This window comes from Rousettus aegyptiacus, unplaced genomic scaffold (assembly GCF_014176215.1).
Source record: "Rousettus aegyptiacus isolate mRouAeg1 unplaced genomic scaffold, mRouAeg1.p scaffold_m13_p_8, whole genome shotgun sequence".
Classification (NCBI taxonomy): domain Eukaryota; kingdom Metazoa; phylum Chordata; class Mammalia; order Chiroptera; family Pteropodidae; genus Rousettus; species Rousettus aegyptiacus.
This window is the reverse complement of record NW_023416311.1, coordinates 59,062,231-59,081,324: the sequence shown is the minus strand read 5'-3', so window position 1 is coordinate 59,081,324 and position 19,094 is coordinate 59,062,231. Positions and strand designations below refer to the sequence as shown.

The 19,094-nt window shown below is 37.1% G+C and overlaps 1 long non-coding RNA gene across 1 annotated transcript in view; it reads right to left on the bottom strand.

Annotated features, from left to right (window-relative positions):
- The window catches only part of LOC107497181, a 242,430-nt gene extending 223,555 nt beyond the window's left edge, over positions 1-18,875 (bottom strand). Inside the window, exon 1 of the long non-coding RNA XR_004952608.1 lies at positions 18,482-18,875. This is a non-coding gene — a long non-coding RNA (uncharacterized LOC107497181). The remainder of the gene's footprint in view (positions 1-18,481) is intronic.
- Positions 18,876-19,094: the final 219 nt, after the last annotated feature.

The following is a 19,094-nucleotide window of genomic DNA, read 5'->3' as shown; positions in this document are numbered from 1 at the left end:
CTATGGAGAAAGAAAATTCTAAATCTAAAATGTTCTACTTTCCACAAACCTCCAAATACTTCGATGCTTGAGACAACTATCTTAATTTCTGTTTGTGCTTTAAACACAAATTGAAGAAACTGATCTCTTTCTAAATACTTGGGTTTAATAGTCCTTAGAGTTACTCTGTTGCTAACTTGCTGTGTTATCCTAGATAATTCACTTTAAATCTCTAGATTTTGGTCTCCTCATTTATAAAATTAAGAGAAACAAGAAGTTTATACTTCGGTGGTTCTCACGTTAAGGTTCCTTAGAGATGCTTCGAAGACAGCAAGAGAGAAGCTCAATTTTGTCTCTATTATGTATGGAGGGAGACCATAAAAAACTAGGTTGGAGGAGATTTATTTAGCTGACTTGCAAAAACACAACCTCAAATAAACATATGACCTAAGTAAAAATAGTGTGCTGGCTATGGAAACAGAGCCTCAAGACAACCCTCTGGCCACAACATACCTGCAAACAGACTGTTGCCCCCAAACCTCTTTCATATAGAAAATTTCAAGCCACCACTGAACCCACGCTTACTATTTCATTTTTCAGAACATTATTTTGAGGTTTTCTCTCTCTCTCTCTCTCTCTTTTTTTTTTTTTTTTTTTTTTTTTGCAAATGATTAGCATAATCAAATAAGTATGGGTTTTATAGTGGGGTCAGTTGGGAATCAAATTTCTGATCTTCTTTCCGTGGGCAGGTTCTTTAACATCTCAGAGCCTCAGTTTTCCTCATTTTAAAACTGAGGTTAATAATACCCAATCCACAAAGTTGCTGGGGCAATTAACAAAATACTGCATATAACTGGGATGTTAAAAAAATTGGGTGGCTTTACCTGGGCTGTGAGAACTCCCCAGTCCTTCAAGCTGTTACTTCTAAGACGTCTGATAAGCGCTGAGACATTACACACATTAGTGTTCTTTGCCTTTCATACTCTGGTGTCCTTACTTTCACCTCACACTCTGCATGAAAATTAGTTTCTTCATTTCAGTTTTCACAAGTATCCACAAGTAAAAGTGTGAGCACACAAGGTGGTTCAGACATCTCTCTCTCTTCCTGGCTTCCTCTCCCACATCTATCTCCATCTTTCTAAGCCTCCCAAGGATTGCTCTGAGGGTTCTAAGTTTCTTCTCTCTCAAGTATGATAAACATATTGCTTACTCTAAAATCTTGGCAATAGCTATTATTCATAGCCTGTTTCTAACTCACGCACTATACATGCATTATCTTCAATAGTTATAGAAAATATAATTCTAAAAATGTCTAGGCATTATAATTGTCTCCCCAACATTTATTCTATCAATCTCTCATTATTTCATAGTTATGCTGTATAGATTTAGATAAATATTATTATTCAAAGTCTGGTCCATGGACCAGACACTGTCAACATAACTTGAAAAGTCATTAAAAATGCAAAATCTCAAGACCTATTTTAGACTAATGAGTTAGAGCCACAGATAACCCCATCTCTCTTACCTCACAATCCTTGAGAGTTCATGCAAATCCCATCTAAATGAATCAGTGCCATAAATTCTTGGTCTCAAGAATTAATTTAGGATGCAGATAACACTAAGATTGTAAGATTGTCCAAACAGAATGGCGCTCAAGATTTGTGCTTTGTGTGTATTAATAGGGGCCCTCTCTTCCCCACCACACCATTCCCCCAAATATGACTAAGGAAACAGGAACTCTGGTTATTCTGCACAGCCATCTTGTAACAATTAAGGAAAATGTTTGAAGACAAATCCAAAGAGAATCTCAGGGAATCTCAGTGGAGTGGAACCAGAATTCTGATGAACTGCCCTCTGAAGCTCATCCTACCTTTTTAACACATAAGCAAGTAAATTCAGCTAAACTTTTGAGGCTGGAGGAAACCATGACCTAAAAAACAAATCTAGTTTGTACTCCTCCAAACTAAGAATGATCTTTATATCTTAAAAAGGTGTAGGGTAAGAAGAAGAAGGAAGAAGAAGAGGGGGAGGAGTAGGGGATAAGGAGAAGGAGAAATAGAGACATATGTGGCCCAAAAAACTTAAAATATTTACTATATAGCTCTTTTTGCAAATATCTGCTGACCTCTAGGCAACAGAAGCATCTACCTCTTCATGCATGTAAATGGCCTGGCACATAGTAGCTACTCAATTAAATTAGTTCACAGTAATACTCTCCTGTTAAATTCTCCCTTCTCTAAGTTTCTGTGATGTAATACATAAAACTAGCAAGTGAAATATGCACATATTATGTAAAATCATATTTCTGTACAACTGTAATTCTTTATATCCATCAAGAGATTGTGTTGTATTACGTAATGGTTAAGAGCACTAGCTCTAGAACTAGACTGCCTGGGACCCAACCCTGATCACTCATTAGTTGTGAGACTGGGCAAGTTATTGAACCTTTCTATGCCTCGTTTTCATCTAAATTGGAAATAATATTCATAGTACCTATCTCTATTGGGTTGACATGATCGTTAAATGAGTATTACATGTAAAGTACCTTAGATAGTGCCTACTATATAGTAAAACAAATTAACAAAAGCTTTCTTTATCATATCTCTGCTTTACAATTTTCTAAAATGTTTAAATACCAATCAAGAGCCATCCTAATGTTGGTAGAGATGTATAATTGTTCAACAAATGTTCACAAATGTAGGGGCCTAGGAGCAGATTGTTCCCAACACTATAAACTCCCTCTAACAGATCACCGAGATCCTCGCTGATACTTTCAGTGCATTGTTCTTGGGTAGGATGTGTGGGATTGGTAAAAACATTCCCTGTTGCCCCCAATTCTCAAACTGTGGGCGCTGGGAAAGGAATAAGAAAGAAGAGTAAAAAGGTACCTGAAGAAATTGCTATTCTGCTTTCTCCTTTATTGGTTTATTGGTTTAAATGTTAATCTGCCACTTCTGAGAAAAAGAAATGTCCCCCAGAGCATTCCTTTTGACCTTTCTTAACTTCCTCTCCTTTCTTTCCCTCTGACTTTATTTATAGATAGATATCAAACAGGAAATTCCACTCCACCAAGAAATGGTGTATTTTCTAGCTAGAGATTGGAGGGTGGAGCCCATTGGGAAATCAGTGATGGAGACTAGACCAGGGGCTGGGCAGAAAGAAAAAAAGAGGGATACTGGTAAAACAAGAGGCTATCTCTATTCCTTTTTCCCCTATTGAGGATGAAACCAGTGGCTTCCATTTATGCTTAAGAAATAACTTTTAAATAACAGACCAGTTGATTTAAGGCAAAATTCAAAATTCAAAAGACTGGCAAGACCTACTGAGTGGATATAGCCACAGAACTGTTCTAATGCCCCAAAACCGGATGGAGGAGGCTGTGCAGGGTACTGAGAGACATAACAATGATTTGCCACTTATTGCTAAGTGTTGCCAAATGTGCTTTAAGTACCTCATGTACTGGAAATACACTGCAAATTACCTTCTTTATGTTGTGAATCGGAACAGAAGCTTTTTTCTTTCTTTCCTGTTTATATTATCGATCACTACATATTCAAATCCACCTCTTCTGCCTTGTAAGAAATTGATGTATAGGATGTACTTTATAACACTTGTACCTTTTGGATTTGAAACCATAAGATGTCACACAGCACAACATGACCTTTCTGAACAAGTCTATTAGCTTACGTGTAGTTTCAACTTCTTAAACCAGGAAATACAAAATCTCTTATAACTACTAAAATTTTCAAAACTTATTTTGAAATTTTCAGAGATAGCATTAGAGTAAGTTAAATCTGGATTAAAGAATCAATTGGAAACTTAATTCTACAAAACAATATCACTAAGGATGTCTAGTATTGGTTTCTGTAGTGTAGAAGATCTGGGAGTAGGCTTTCAAATTGGGAGATTAGAATTTTTCTTGACTTGCACATAACTAGGTAAAAAACTATTATACACTTACATTACCAAACTGGCAAGCTCCCATAACAAATTTGGAAACTGGCCTGCTGATCATAAAATTCACTTTTATAAAAATAATTATTAACAAATGATTTAATACTATGAAACCTTTCTTAAACTTTTAATCTATTAAAAATCATCAAAAATGTGGTTTATTTTTAGTCTGTCCTCTTTATTATATTGAAATATTTTTTTTAGCCAAGTAAAACTTGCTTATAATAAAAACTTATAATGGTACAAAAAGGTAAGTATGTGTATATATATATATGACTCCCCTCCACCACAGGCACCATCAGAGAGGAAACTATTACTAATAGTTTATTCCAAGTTTAAGTGACTTTCCTATAGTCACCAGCTGATAAGTGATAGAATTGGCATCAATCTACCAAATCTATCCTCTGCTCCCTATACCACACAGAGCTCATCATCCTTTTAGCATCACTAGGCACCAGTGATCTTAAAGAAATATTCCTTGTCTTTAACTGAAGAAGCTGAACTTAAATATATTTGATAGTATGTGTCTGGATATCAGAAGGGCAGAAATCACACTATACCTTAAAGGTACAACAGGATTTCGGAGAAAAAAGAAACAATTGTGGACATAGGAGTCCAGAAAAGGCTAATCGATATGACTCAGAGCATGTTACTCATGTCCCTCCACACTTAGTTTTTTCAACTACAAATCTAAGATACTGCCTTTCTGGTAGCATTTCTAAGCACATCAAATGAAGGCATTAACACAAAGCCTGATGAATCAATCAATGTTGGTTCTTACTGCCATCTCCAAAATTTATTTCCAATTTCCTTCCACCCTTAGCCTTTATATTATTTGAAAAAAAAAAAAAAAACCATTTTCCAGAAAAATGATATATCCTTTCTCCATGGCTCACATAAACTGCTAACTTCCTGGAATTCAAAAATGCTAAATCTTTTCAAAATATTTCTTGAAAATAAAAATTCAAAAACATTTTTGAATATTTCTAAATCAAAAAGCATAAATATTTCAAAATAACTGTTAAGTCTTGTAATTTCTACTCAAAGATTATAAAATGGAAACAAGTTAAAACCAGTCACAGAAAAAAATATCATGAGCTTCAGATAATGAGGATAGGAGAACATTATGGGAATAGGGCCAAGAAGTGGCCTGAAGGGACAATAAGAAAGACAATGGCTTCTCCCCTCCCGCGCTGAGATGAGATGGAAGGTGGAAAGAAAGGGAGGAGACCAGGAGATGTCTGTTGGAAAGGGCAACAGATTACAGGGTATTAGTATTCCTCCATAACTTCCCCCCTTCAATATCAGAATTCACCTGTAGTCAATCTTATCTCCCTAATCACTTTTTACAACCCCAGGAATACCAAACTCCTGGGACATTTGGTTTCCAGCCTTTGCTTTAAGTTTTTCCTAAATTGTTAGCAACTTGACCTCTCTTGATACTTCCTGAATTTCTGACAATGTCTCCTCTTCCTTACTGTAGTTATGTATGACATCTTGGCTTTGACAGAGATGATGCCTTTTCCTGGGCTGGTGGGCCTCTTGCCCCAGTAAGAGGCAATATCTCCTAGTAAATTCCTAGAGTAACGTGCCATAATTGAACGTCAGCTGCACACTGCCCTACTCAGTGTTTATTTTATACAGGGCTGATTACCACCCACCCTCACCCCTACTAGACCTAGTCACCTTAAATGAAGGAACCAAGTTGCCGCTTATACATTTCTTAATTGTTACCTTAATTTTCTCACCTTGAAATTTTACCTAAATTTTTATAAGACATTTGAGGAAAGATTGTTAAATAACCTTTTCTTATTTTGGTAATTACACCACACACCTCTTATGCACCAGTTTATACATTCTGTTGGCTTCAACCCTTATTCTAACGGTTGCTGCAGCAACTAGTTCCTTGCAGATTTCAACCACTTTCAAATTGATACAATCTGACAGGACTTCCCTATGAACAATGGGAGAGGAGAGTCAATGGATAAATGCTTCCTCCCTTCTTCCCCTCATCCCTTCTGAGATCCCTTCTCAGAAGGCCCCACAGGACCGAAGAACCAGTTGCCCATTGGTGTGACCAGCTTGATAACACATTGTTGCATTGGCTCTTCCCTCTTCCTGTTTGACTCCTCTGTCCTTGTCTTCGGACCCCTAAGATTACATTACAAAATAAACATATCCTCACATGGGTCTCTGCCTCAGGCTCTGCTTTTGAGGGCAAGCTGGTATAATTTGATGAGAGTCTAGTTAGAAAATAGAAATGGCTCCAGAAATTTGAATAGAGAAAATGTATTATAAAGATTTATTAACTCGTAACAGAGTATTAACTACAAAGGCATAAGAGAATAGCAAAGAGCATGAGAAGAGCATGTAAAGGAAGCAGCCACTACTTCTAGGGCTAAGACAAAATATTCAAAGAAGAAATAAATTTGGAAGAGGGTTCTCCCTAAGGCTGAAAATCAAAACTCAGTAGAAAAGGTGTGGCTGTAGCCTTGAATGGCTGAATTAGCTAGACTGCCACTGTCCAGGGATGGCCAGCAGGAAACTGCCTTTTGAGATGCCAAAGAGGAAGCCATCCTCTGGGAGGCCAGGAAGACTCTTCAGGAAGCAACTCCATGGGGTTCTGGTGAGACCTTCCAGAGAGCTTCTGACAACACTGGCCAGGAAGCCACCCCCTAAAACTCACTCAAAAACCACCTCCTGGGGTGTTAGCAAAACGAGCGGAATATTGATCATAACTGAGAATAGGCAAAAACAAATATATTGAAAATGGAAGAGGAATTCCTTCCTGTAGTGTCCTTCCAGCTCTTTTCTGCAACAAAGCTTAACATTGTACCAGCTGGCTAAGGAAAAAAAAAATGTGTAAAGGTTCCAACTCCATTACCAAGCCAGGCAAAGAGTGAATTGGGACCATCAAGGCAAATCAGTGACAAATAGCGTAACAATGAAAAAGAAAAAAAAAACAGTATCTTACCTAATGGGTAAAACATGTCCTTTCCCCCTGGCTATTTACCAAAATAGTCAGGACGAAAATCTTAGCCAGGAGCAGCAGCTTCTTTCTAGTATCTGCCCAAACCATATCCCACGCTGGTTACCCTCCCTGGTTCCCAGTTCACAATAGTACCTGAGCCTTCTTCGCTTTCATGACTTACATTTTCCACTCTTTAGCTCCTCATATTTATGTGTGAGAAATGCTCTCGTATCTCAGTTTGGCCCAAAAGATCCCACACAGGCCATGCCAACTAATGAGCTTCTCCACCAGGGGCAGGCATTCGGCATTTCCCTTTCTTTCACACTTTATTCAGATAGAGATCTTGTAAGATATAAGAGTAATAGCTCATGTAAGGTGCTAACCAGACCCTTTGAATCCAAAGTGAGTGGGTCTTCTAACATCATGTTAACTTCTTTCTCACTCAATAAATCCATCATAATAATTGATAAACTTTGGAATTGTCACTTCTATTAATAAAAATGCTGCCAAAGTCCTGTGACTAAAAACATTCATGTTGAAGTCAAACAAGCTAGTGTTCAATTTCTGGCTCTCCCACCTGTATGCTCCTAATCAAATATTTAGACTGTTCAACCTTACTCTATTCTGTAAAATGGAGATAATTTTTGTTTCATAAGGTTATTTTGAGAAGCATTTATTTACTCAATAAATGTTTTTGAGCACCTATACTATGTGCCAGAAATTTTGCTAAATGCCAAAAGAAAAAGTAATGTATATAAACATCTGATTCATGGTAGAATCTTAATAAAAAAATGTTCTTCCCTTTTCCTTCCCTTTGTGATTGTGAACATTGTCCATAGTAAATGAGCAACACAATTTAGTTCTCATTATTCCTCTAATTTGGTTCTTTGTTTTATAGGAAGCACAAAAGAAAAATCTTTATAGATTACATTCATATATTAGCCTTATAGGGTTTGTCCCTATAAGAATACCCAGGTGGCTGTATTCATAAGAGCATTTCAAATATTAATTATTTATATGAAATATGCCAAAAGAGAAAAGTATCTCAGATATGCTGCTGTGTGTGATTAAGATCATTGTTAGTAGGCGTATATGCTCTCTACTGCATCCATTATAAATAATAGTATACATGTCAAATGCCTTTGACATTCTTATTATTTCAAAGATTTATGTAAGCATGAAACATTAACATTTTACATATAGGGACAGAGAGGTTAAGTCGTTTGCCCAAGGTCACTCAGTACATCAGTGACATAATTACTAGTTAGGCTTCCAGTGTCCCCGTCCTCCTGCCTCTTCCCTTTCCTTGAGAAAGGTTTTGCCTATAGTGATGGCTACTTGACTTTTACTCTTCTCTTAAGAAAGTACACTGGAAAAAGTAAGTATTTCTTGCACTTTCTCCCAAATCAAATTAATCAGAAAATAAAATTAAAGCACATTTATTTAGCAGAAAGCTACTCTTTCCATTAATGAGAATTTTATTAAATATAATAAAATATTTCAGGCAATTCTTTTCTTCCTGGTGTTTTTTTCCTCTTCCTTTCTCAGATTTATTGAAAAGCATTTTTATTAGTGCAATAATAGGCTCCGGGACATGCAATTATATTGAGATGCTGACACTTTCCTGTTAGTTGCAGCCTTTGGCCTGAGGCCAAACACTGAACCCAAGCATATGAGTTTCTCTGCTAGCAGTTCTGGCATGCCACTCTTACGCATTTGTCCTTACAGCAACCTCCAATTTTCACCCACTATAGAGAGAATTAACTAATTTTTCCCTCCCATTACAATCTATCGAAGTAGATATTTCCATCTCCCATTTAGGGAAAACCAAAAATTCTTTAGGAAATTTTTGGAGGATGCAGTGAAGGGCAGACCTGATTAGAAGTTTTAACTTCAGTTTCATATAGGGAAATACCATAGGGTTTCATTACTTTATGAGTCATTTACAAACATGAAAGGCAAATGCTTGTGCCCTTGTCATGTGTTTTCTGTATAGCTTTAACTTCTGTACATTTTTTATTGCAAATCCTCCTCCTCCTAAGCTCTGAGCCAGAGCATTTCAGAGCAAAAGTGTAGACATTGACTATAGATAAAATATAGATCCTAACCTCTGGAACTTTTTTAATTTCTCAGGCAAAAATAAACGATCCTTCAAAAAAAGAAAAAAGACACCACCGGAGGATGCTTCTGAATCTACTCTCCATTTCTGTTTAAAGACACTGAGTCTCAATATTAAAAGATTGAAATCTCATATTTGCTAGATTCTGTGCCATTGATCCTCCCCACACATCCCAACCTCATTCTTGGAAACACTGTGTGTGTTGTTAGAAAACCCACACACAAAGCTTAAAAACTTTGCTTTTCAGTCAGATGTAAAAAATGAGAATACATGCACATACAACTAGACTACACCCTCTAAAGATGTCTCTGGCTTGAATATGAACAAAAACAAATGGCAAAGTTGGTTTCTGCCTTCCATAGCCTTGCCCAATAAGGTGCTGATGACCTTCAACCCCCACAAGTCCTTTGACCATTTCAGCAAAGCGTAGCAGTGTTTGGGGTGTCATTTCCTCAGCCAAGAGGTCAAGTCTAGAAACACTAGTCCTTCTGACTTAAACTGGGTGTGAGAGAAATCCCAATCATTTGTGTTTTCTTTGAACTACAGTGCCCAAACACTGGCCATATTTCCCCCCTTCTTTCTCATGGTTAGGGCCATCCTTCATTTCCCACTTCCTAGGGCCATTTTGATTCTACCGAATTAGGACCCTGATTGCAGTATACCTCTTATCAGTCTCCTTTCCTGAACACCTGCTCCTGCTTTAATCTCGTCAGACCTCCTTGGAAGCAGAGCACCCCCACTCAGTGATAAAGATTATTGTGAGCACTTTGAAACAGCAGTGCCAACCCAGATCAGAGCCAGTGGTCACTGTCCCTGGAACACTGATTAGGCTCCTGCATACGTTCCTTTAGGTTGGCCCTACAGCCAGTTTCAAATGAAATCCCAGTCCAACCCAACCATCTCCCGCCACCCACCCTCCAGAGATGTCACATGCCTCTGAGTTAGTCTCAGGGGTTCAAGTGGTTCAAAAGTCAGAGATAATCCTATAGAGGAACAAAAGTCTCCAGGAATCTCTGGGGTTCAGAATAGATGCGAGGTGGGGGAAATTGAAATTGTAACCAGAATAGCCTCTTTATAACAGAGAGGGGATTATGATAAGGTAGCCGGTGATACTTTACTGCTCACCAAATCAACTCCATGTCAGCATCACAGAGAGCTAATTTGGAGGAATGAAAACTGCTTGAGTGACAGAAACAGGTAAGGGCCTGGTAAACAGGTAACAAGTGAGACTCCAAGTCCCCTCTCTCTCACATAGAGTGTAAAATAAGGAGCCACATTCCCATAGCAACAGAACAAGAGAATATAATCTACACACCGTTTTTAAACTATACACATTTGTTATTCTGTTATTTTATGTAATAATAATATGATCAAGAGTATAAAATATAGAAGCACACTTATGTATGTATATATGCAAACATGTATGTATATATGATACATAATATTATATATATATTACAGCGATATATTAGATTTGTCACAGTACCCACTGGAACCTCAGTAAAGACATACTTACGTTTTCCACCTCTCAACAACACATATACCCCCTCTGTAAATTCTCTGACAGCTCTCATAATTTACATGGCTTCTGTTCCCTTCCTACCTGCCCCCCACTGCCAGATTATAGGTCTCAACTGTCTGGTGTGTTCTACCCTCTTGCTTCCTTAGCTGGCCAATGTATCACAGATTTGCCTTTCACCTCAAACCAGCTTCCTATCCTCCTTACTCACCAACATTTTACTACTTTCTTTAAATATTCTACCCATGAGCAAGAAATAATTCCCATATAATTCTACCCTTATAAATCTCACACAAGTACATCGAATTTTCCTTGTCAAATTACTTCTCTGTTTTTATTCAGAGCCCTAGAATGACATGAACAAAGATTAAATGTAAGCAAGTATAACTAATAAATTCTCTTCTAAATTAATATCTGGATCAGTATGTAGATAATAATTGCCATTCATACCAGTAACAGCATTAATTTTGAAGCTAGAGCCAGAGAATCATTAGGGCCATATAAATTGGGAATTACTCTATTTGAAATGCTTATTTCATTGGAATCTAGTTACATAAAATATTGCAGAGAACTTCTTTCTATTATACCCTAATTTTTATGATGCCCAAGAAATATACATTGGTCACATTTTACGTGCAGGATAAATGAAAACTCTGCTTAATTCAACACTCGATATTACAAAGAATAGAGGTATTACTGTTTACAGCTTAAATGTCACCTCTAGCTGTATATAAGGAAAATACATATTCAATATTTGGTCTCCTTGACCCATCGAGTTTGAACTGTAGAATTGTTAGCATAATTTTGTTTAATTCAAGAAGTGTTGTTACTTCAAATTTTGAACATAAAGTGAGACTTTGTTGATATTTTTAACAGATAGTGGGTTTTTCTATAATCCCAAAATATGCAACTAGGGCTCAAAGCTAAGGAAAAGCAGGAGCTTAATACCTCCAAATATTGAAGAGATTTACCAAAGATCGGAGACAAACATTGTCCCCAAGGCTTACTAAGAGTCAGCTGAGAGGATTCTACCCAATTAATTATTACCATCCTCCCACTACCTCTGCCATTTATATTAGTAGAGGGTGGGAAAAAGAAAAAAGAAAGTCATTAGGATCACCAGCCTTATGGAAAATTTGGAGTTCCTGGTGAGAAAAGATTCTCTTGCCTCCTCATGGAGAAGAGAAAGGGGCGCCTTCCCCTTATCTGATAAATGAGAAGAAATCCAAGAGAATCACTTGGGAAGTTCAGAGGAGGCTACCTGAAGAAGACAGGTATATCACTCCTCAGTATGATAGTTTCTAAGACAGCAGACTTGCTCACCTGCCTCAGTGCCTATTTCAAGAGAAAAAAAAAAAAAAGAACTGGAGAGGTGGCTAGTAGGGTGAAAACAGCTGTCAGGTTCACGCCAGTTTTCAGTAATTCGGGTGAACACAGCAGAGAATACCTGAATTCTGACCAAGAAGAAGACTACCATCCAAACCTGGACCTACGCAGCGCCAAACACAGGGTAAGGCAGCCCCATTCCCCCAGGGATCTTTAAAAAAGCTACACACATGCCCTCAGAGGAGCCAGCTTTCAGATAACTAACTGCCATGCCAGGGCCAGTAAAATGTAAGCCAAAGAAGCAGTAATAGCTAAGCGAAAACCACTTAAGGGACACTTTCCCTTTTTGCTTATCCCTACTTTCACTCCCACAATGTCAGAAGAGCTAGATCCAGCATAAGAAGAAAGACAAGACATTCAAGACACACAGTGTGCGACCTTTGCAGCCTTCCAAAATGCTGGAGTAAGAATGAAAGAACAGACGTCATTCCCTTCCTCCCTTCTGACTAACCCTGCTCTGGAAGGAGGGAGTGATACGATTCAAATCAGTCAATGAATCGAAGATTTTAACTGAACTAGACAGAGTCAGCCCAGAAAGTTAAGAAACTTACCTGGGATGTGTCTATGGGCTCCGCAACACAGACAAAAAAGATTCTTAACAATATGCTTGAAGGCAGATCTTAAAATGTTAATAATTCACTTAGTTTAAATTCTTCAAATAAACCAGATATATTCTCATAGACCCTCAAGCATGAATTTGCATAATTTGCAAATTACTACCACGCACTTTACTTTTGAAAAGTATGATGTTTTGGAACTCAAGAAGGTGAGTTTAGCAGCAGCTATCAAAATGACTTGAGAAGGGATATTTATGAATCTAGCCCAGATGTAGGAATCTGTAGCCAGATGGTAACCAAGGCTCAGCCTATATCCAACGAAGTCTAGCTGTGCTGGTCTCAGTCACATCAAGTACAAATTTTCAATGTTGTTAACTAGCAAAATGAACGGTTATTTAATATTTTTGTCTTACCACACTTCCCAACAGTCCAAAAACTGATAAACTCTGCCTTTGCTACAACCAGGAGGCACTGGTCCAAAATTTTTCTTTTGTAAATTCTAGGCCAATGTCCCATTCATAATTCAGCCGTGAGTCAGTTTTTAAATGAACAGAGCTACAAATGCAATCACCGCCCGGCACAAACACAATTGTTTTGGTTGTATAAACCTTAACTATCCAGATTTGTATCCAATTTTCTCAGCTTCAGAAAAGACAGAAATACAAGCTTAATACTGATGGGGAACAAGTATTATATTTTGATTGACTTAGCTGTGTCTGTGAAGATTAAGAAGCCCATATTATTTAAAACTGGAGTTATTCATTTTCTCTCATGTTAATAGCAAACAGTTGTAGCACAAACACAGTCCATAAAAGTTTTCTGTTGCCAGGAGTCACATTAAAACAATAGTAGATCAAGTAACAAATAGCACCAAATTACACAAAGTGCTTCTGTCCATGACTTCTTTTTTGAGCAGAAACCAGCAATAGATAGTAGGATATCAGAGGTTAGAATAAGCCTATATCCAAAGATGAAAACTGATATTCTAATTTGTTTAGCTATTTTCTTTTATGATTATATTAATTCATGAAATCAAAATGCAAACACCCAAATTTATATATATATATAAAAGTAAAAGTAAATTTTAAAATTACTTATAAAAGTGAAAGTAAATTTTGGTATACTAGTGATAATTGATAAAAAGCAAGAACTCATAAATATGATTGGATGTAATAAAAAAATATAAACTATATATCGACATCAGTTATACCAAAAACACAGGCTCATGAAATAACTATAATTGCTTCTTTTTTTCCTATTTCATTCAAAACTTTAAGCTCTTACTATAAATTTATTATTTAGATCCATATAAACAACCAAACAACTTCTTTTATTTTGTTTGGACTTCTACAGAGTTTGTTTATAGGAAAGAGAAGTTTGATGTAAGCAAGTTAACTCCATTATTCCCCAAAATAACAAAACAAATCATTTTTCAAATACAGAATTCCAGGAAGATTGTCCTTATAGAGTTAACTCATCCTATGTGACTGTTCCCATCGACTTTGTAGCCAGTGACAATATGACTGTCTAAGTATCCTAATGATTCATGATGGGAACCAAATTTAGCTACAGTTCAGCTTTTCACTGTACTGACACTTTATTTTGAATTAATCAAAAATAAAAGTACAATCTGTTGTTCTGACCTGAGCAGACACAAACAATCTACAAAATTCAAAAAGCTAATTTCAATATTAAAAATAAATATAAATATACATATTCAGGTTGTCCTAAAAATAGGATGGAAACAATCTGTAAGAACTGTTTCTTATATCTGTTTTGATAAAGCTTGGAAACAGGAAATGCATGAGAAAGTCCAATCTCATAAGGTTTTTAGTTTGAAATTTAGACAAAAAGTAAGTAAGGGCTCCACATTTTTTACTACTTAACTCAAAATTCCTTTGCCTATTTCAACAGAAGGAAAAGAGAAAAGGAAAGAAGGAAGGAAGGCAGGTAGGAAGGAAGGAAAGGAGGGAGGGAGGGATGGAGGGAGGAATCTCATCTACAAAGGCTAGCACAAATTAGTAAACTACTTAGTGCAATACTTCTTAAAGTAAATAGATATTGTAAAAAAAAATCAGCTATTGCTCAAAAATTGGAGCCATTATAAGAAAATTTGCTTTTCAGTCAGTAATATTTATAAAGTGGCTTCAATGTGCCTGACACTATTCTGGATGCTAGTGAAACAGCAATGAACCACATAAATAAAATTTCTCTTGTAGAGCTTATATCCCAGTGGAAGAGGCAGGTAATTAACAATATAAAACAATATATACTGCAATCATAGGTAGTATTAAGAGCTATGAGAAAAAATAAGCAAGGTATGGGATAGAGAGATGTGGGTGACTTTCGTGAATATATTGATCATTCCAGGAGGGGAAATGAAGAGAACCAAGGTAAGAATTTTCTCCTGATTACTCATCTTCTGGTTCATGGGCCAGCCTCCTCTAACTATTACTGAGGCACTCAATTTTGATCAGCTTTTTGATGGTATTTTTTTACAAAGGCATGACTATGTTTTCAGTGCATTAAAATCTATATCATATGAATGTGTCTTCTTTTCAATAATATTTTTTTTAAGTCTGGAAATGATTTTGAAGACAAAGTAGTTCATATTCTCATTGTACAAATGTAGAAACTAAGTCCTAGAAAGGCTACATGTTCTGCATGCTGTCACTAGTTAAAAGTAGAACTGGGAGGATTCCGGTCTGGATGGTGGAAGTAGGTAGATGCTTGCCTCCTGTCACAGCCACATCAAAATTATGACTAAACTACAGAATAACCATCATTGAAAATCACCTGAAGTCTAGCTGAACAGAATTCCTACAACTAAGAACATACCAAAAAAAAGCCACTTCCAGATTGTAGGAGGGGTGGAGACACTTGTTCCATACTGTGTGTGGTGGTTAAAAATTGAGAGGGGAACCTCAGCTATGCAGGTGCCCCAGGAAAAGGGAAATGTCTCAGCCCCTCACCAGACTCCCCAGCCCAGAGTTTCAGATCCAAGAAGAGAAGACCCCACAAAATCTGTATGAGATATCAACAGAGATTGTTACTGAATTAGACAGAGGACTGCGGGAGTAGCAGTTGTTCCCCATAAAGGGCCAGTGCATGGACCTACCAACTGATGAACTCACTCTGAGCTCTGACACTGGGACAGCAGCTCTAAAGGCACATTTGGGGAGAAACTGAGTTGATTGACTTCAGAGTGAAGGCTGGACAGGCAGTTTTCTCTCAGACAGAAGTGCTGGTGGAGCCACCGTTCCTTTGTTGAGCCCTCCTCTCACCCAGCATGCAGACTCAGATGGCTGCCATATCTGAGTTTTCATCAACTTGGCTAACACTGGTTGCACCACCCTGGTGATTCCTGAGACCCTGCCCCACCCAACTTGTGGGCCCAACCAAGCCACTTCCAATGGATTTTCCATACAAATGTCTTGTCTTGGTTCATGCTGCAGATTTTCCAAAATCTCTTAAAGGTTTTCAAAACCCAAACAAGCAGCAGCTTACCTTGGCAAACCCCAAGCCCAGCACTAGAAGCAGCTGACCGCAGTTTATGGCTTGGCCTCTCAAGGCAAATTCAAGCCCAATGTGGGTGACAGCCATCTGTGGATTGCTTGGTGGTTCATACAAAATGGCCCCTGGCAGGGTACAGGCTGTAGCTGAACTTGGCCTGTGACAGGGTCCCTCCAGAAGGCACCAGCCTTGTTCCTGGCTTTCATCTGAGCCGGAGCACCACCTGGGCCACATCTAAGAATGACACAGTCAAAAAAGAAGACTGAGAAGGCACCAGAGCCCTGCTAAAATGAATTCTGCTCAATAGGGCCAGCCCCTGCACAACATCTTCTCCACTGTCACCAGCCAGTTCTCACAACCAATCGGCCCAAGTGTCAATCCCTCCCATTGACATGCAAACAGCAACCAAGACTCAACTAAAACAGGAGGGTACACACAACCCATATAAGGGACACACCTGGAGTACCCAGCTCAGGGGACCAGGGAGACAGAGCCACTGGGCCCCACAGAACACCTACTACATGAAGCCACTCGACTAAGATTGGGTGACCCAGCAGCTCTACCTAATACATAGAAACAAACACAAGGAAGCAGCCAAAATGAGGAGATGAAGAAATATGTCCCAAATAAAAGAACAGAACAAAGCTCCAGAAAAAGAATTCACCAAAATGGAGAAAAGCAATCTACCAGATGCAAAATTCAAAACACTAGTTATAAAGATGCTCAATGAATTTAGGAGAAGAGTAGAGGAACTCAGTGAGAACTTTAACAAAGAACTAGAAAACATAAAAATGGAGACAGAAAACATAAAAAAGAACCAGTCAGAAATGAAGACGACAGTAACTGAAATAAGAAGGAATCAATAGTAGATTAGATGAAGCAGAGGATCAAATCAGTTATTTAGAAGGTAGCAGGAACACCCAAAGAGAACAGCAACAAGAAAAAAGAATCCAAAAAAAAAAAAAATGAGGATAGATTAAGGAGCATCTAGCATACCAACATTTGCATCATAAGGATACCAAAAAGAGAAGAGAGAGAGCAAAGAATTAAAAACCTATTTGAAGAAATAATGATGGAAAACTTCCCTAACCTGGCAAAGGAAATAGACATACAAAATCAGGAAGCACAGAGAGTCCCAAACAAGATGAATCCACACCAAGGCATGTCAAAGGTTAAAGACAAAGAGAAAACCTAAAAGCAGCAAGGAACTCCCTATAGGGAGTTCCCATAAGACTGGCAGCTGATTTCTCAACAGAAACTTGCAAGCCAGAGGGATTGGCACAAAATAGTCAAAGTGATGAAAAGAAATGAGCTAAAACCAAGATTACTCTACCCAGAAATTGGAATTTAGAATTGAAGGACAGATAAAGAGCTTCCCATACAAGAAAAAGCTAAAAGAGTTCATCACCATTGCCAAACCAGTGTTACAGGAAATGTTGGAGGGACTTCTTTACGAAGACGAAGAAAAAAAGAAAAAAAAATCAAAACTATGAATAATAAAATGGCAATAACTACATATATATCAACAATTAATTTAAATGTAAATAGTTTAATGCACCAAGAAAAGATACAGTAGCTGAATGGATTAGAAAACAAAACCCTTACATATGAGCCCTACAAGGGACTCACGTCTAATCAAAAGACACACACAGACTGAAAGTAAATGGGTGAGAAAAGATGTTTCATAAAAATAGAAACAAACAAACAAAACATTTGAGGTAGCAATATTTACATTAGATAAAATAAACTTTAAAACAAAGGCTATCACAATGGACAAAGAAGGATCCAGTAATCCCGCTTCTGGGTATTTATCCAAAGAAACTCAAAACACAATTTTGAAGGAACATGTGAATCTATATGTTCATTGCAGCATTATTTACAATAGTCAAGATATGAAGGCAACTTGGGCATTCATCAATAGATGAATGGATAAAGAAAAGGTGGTACATATATACAATGAAATATTACTCAGCCATAAAAGAATGCAATTTTGCCATCTGAAACAATATGGATGGGGCTAGAGGGTATTGTGCTGAGTGGAATAAGACAGAGAGAAAAACAACTGCCATACGATTACATTTACATGTAGAATCTCAAAAACAAAATAAACAAACAAACAAAAAGGAAGAAGCTCATAGATACAGAGAACATTTTGATGGCTGCCAGATGGGAGGGGGTTAAGGGGTGAAAAAGGAGAAGGAATTAAGAAGTACAAATTGGTAGTTACAGAATAGTTAGGATGTAAAGTATAGCATAAGGAGTATAGTCAATAAATTGTAATAACAATGTATGGTGTCATATGGGTACTAGATTTATTGGTATAAGATATATAAATGTCTAATCACTGTGTTATACACCTGAAATTAACATAATATTATATGTCAATTGTAATTGGAAAAAAATTTAAATATAAATAAATAATAAATAAATAAAGTAGAATCAGAAGTAATTCTTAGTCTGACTCTTTCCATAAACTATCTTACCTTATGATTATTTGCATTCATTTCATCCCCTCAACTAGACTCTGATTTCCTTAGGAGAAAAAAAAAGAAAGAAAGAAAAGATGTAAAAAGGAAATCCAGTATGGTGCCTTTTATGAATCATGTGGTCAATAAATACTTGGTGAATGAACAACTACTCTCCTACATCAGTCATCTTCCAAACAACCCAGATTTTTTCAAGTCTTCTATAATCTCTGGTGAAATTGTTTTGTCCCTCCTACTGGAATTCTTCAATAAATATGCAGAGATCTACTTCACTTTCTATTCTATAAGTGCTAATAGGATTAAGCATAGTTTTTTCCAAACGATTTATGATCTAAATTAGAAAGGAAAATGGAATATAGACACAGAGAAATCGAGTAACATGCTCATTTCATGCCTGGATAGTCCTGCTGAATAATATGTAATTTTGATGGTAAGCACTTAAGAAACAAACTTTATGTTTACTGTAGAGATCCAAACATATTGTTGGCAAGAAATAATCAATACTGATAACGGCCAAAATTTAAGCAATGTGCTCTCAATAAAATATATTGGTCTCTGTTGATTGGCACATATGCTATTAAAGTTTTCTTACATACTATGTTGTTTCCTA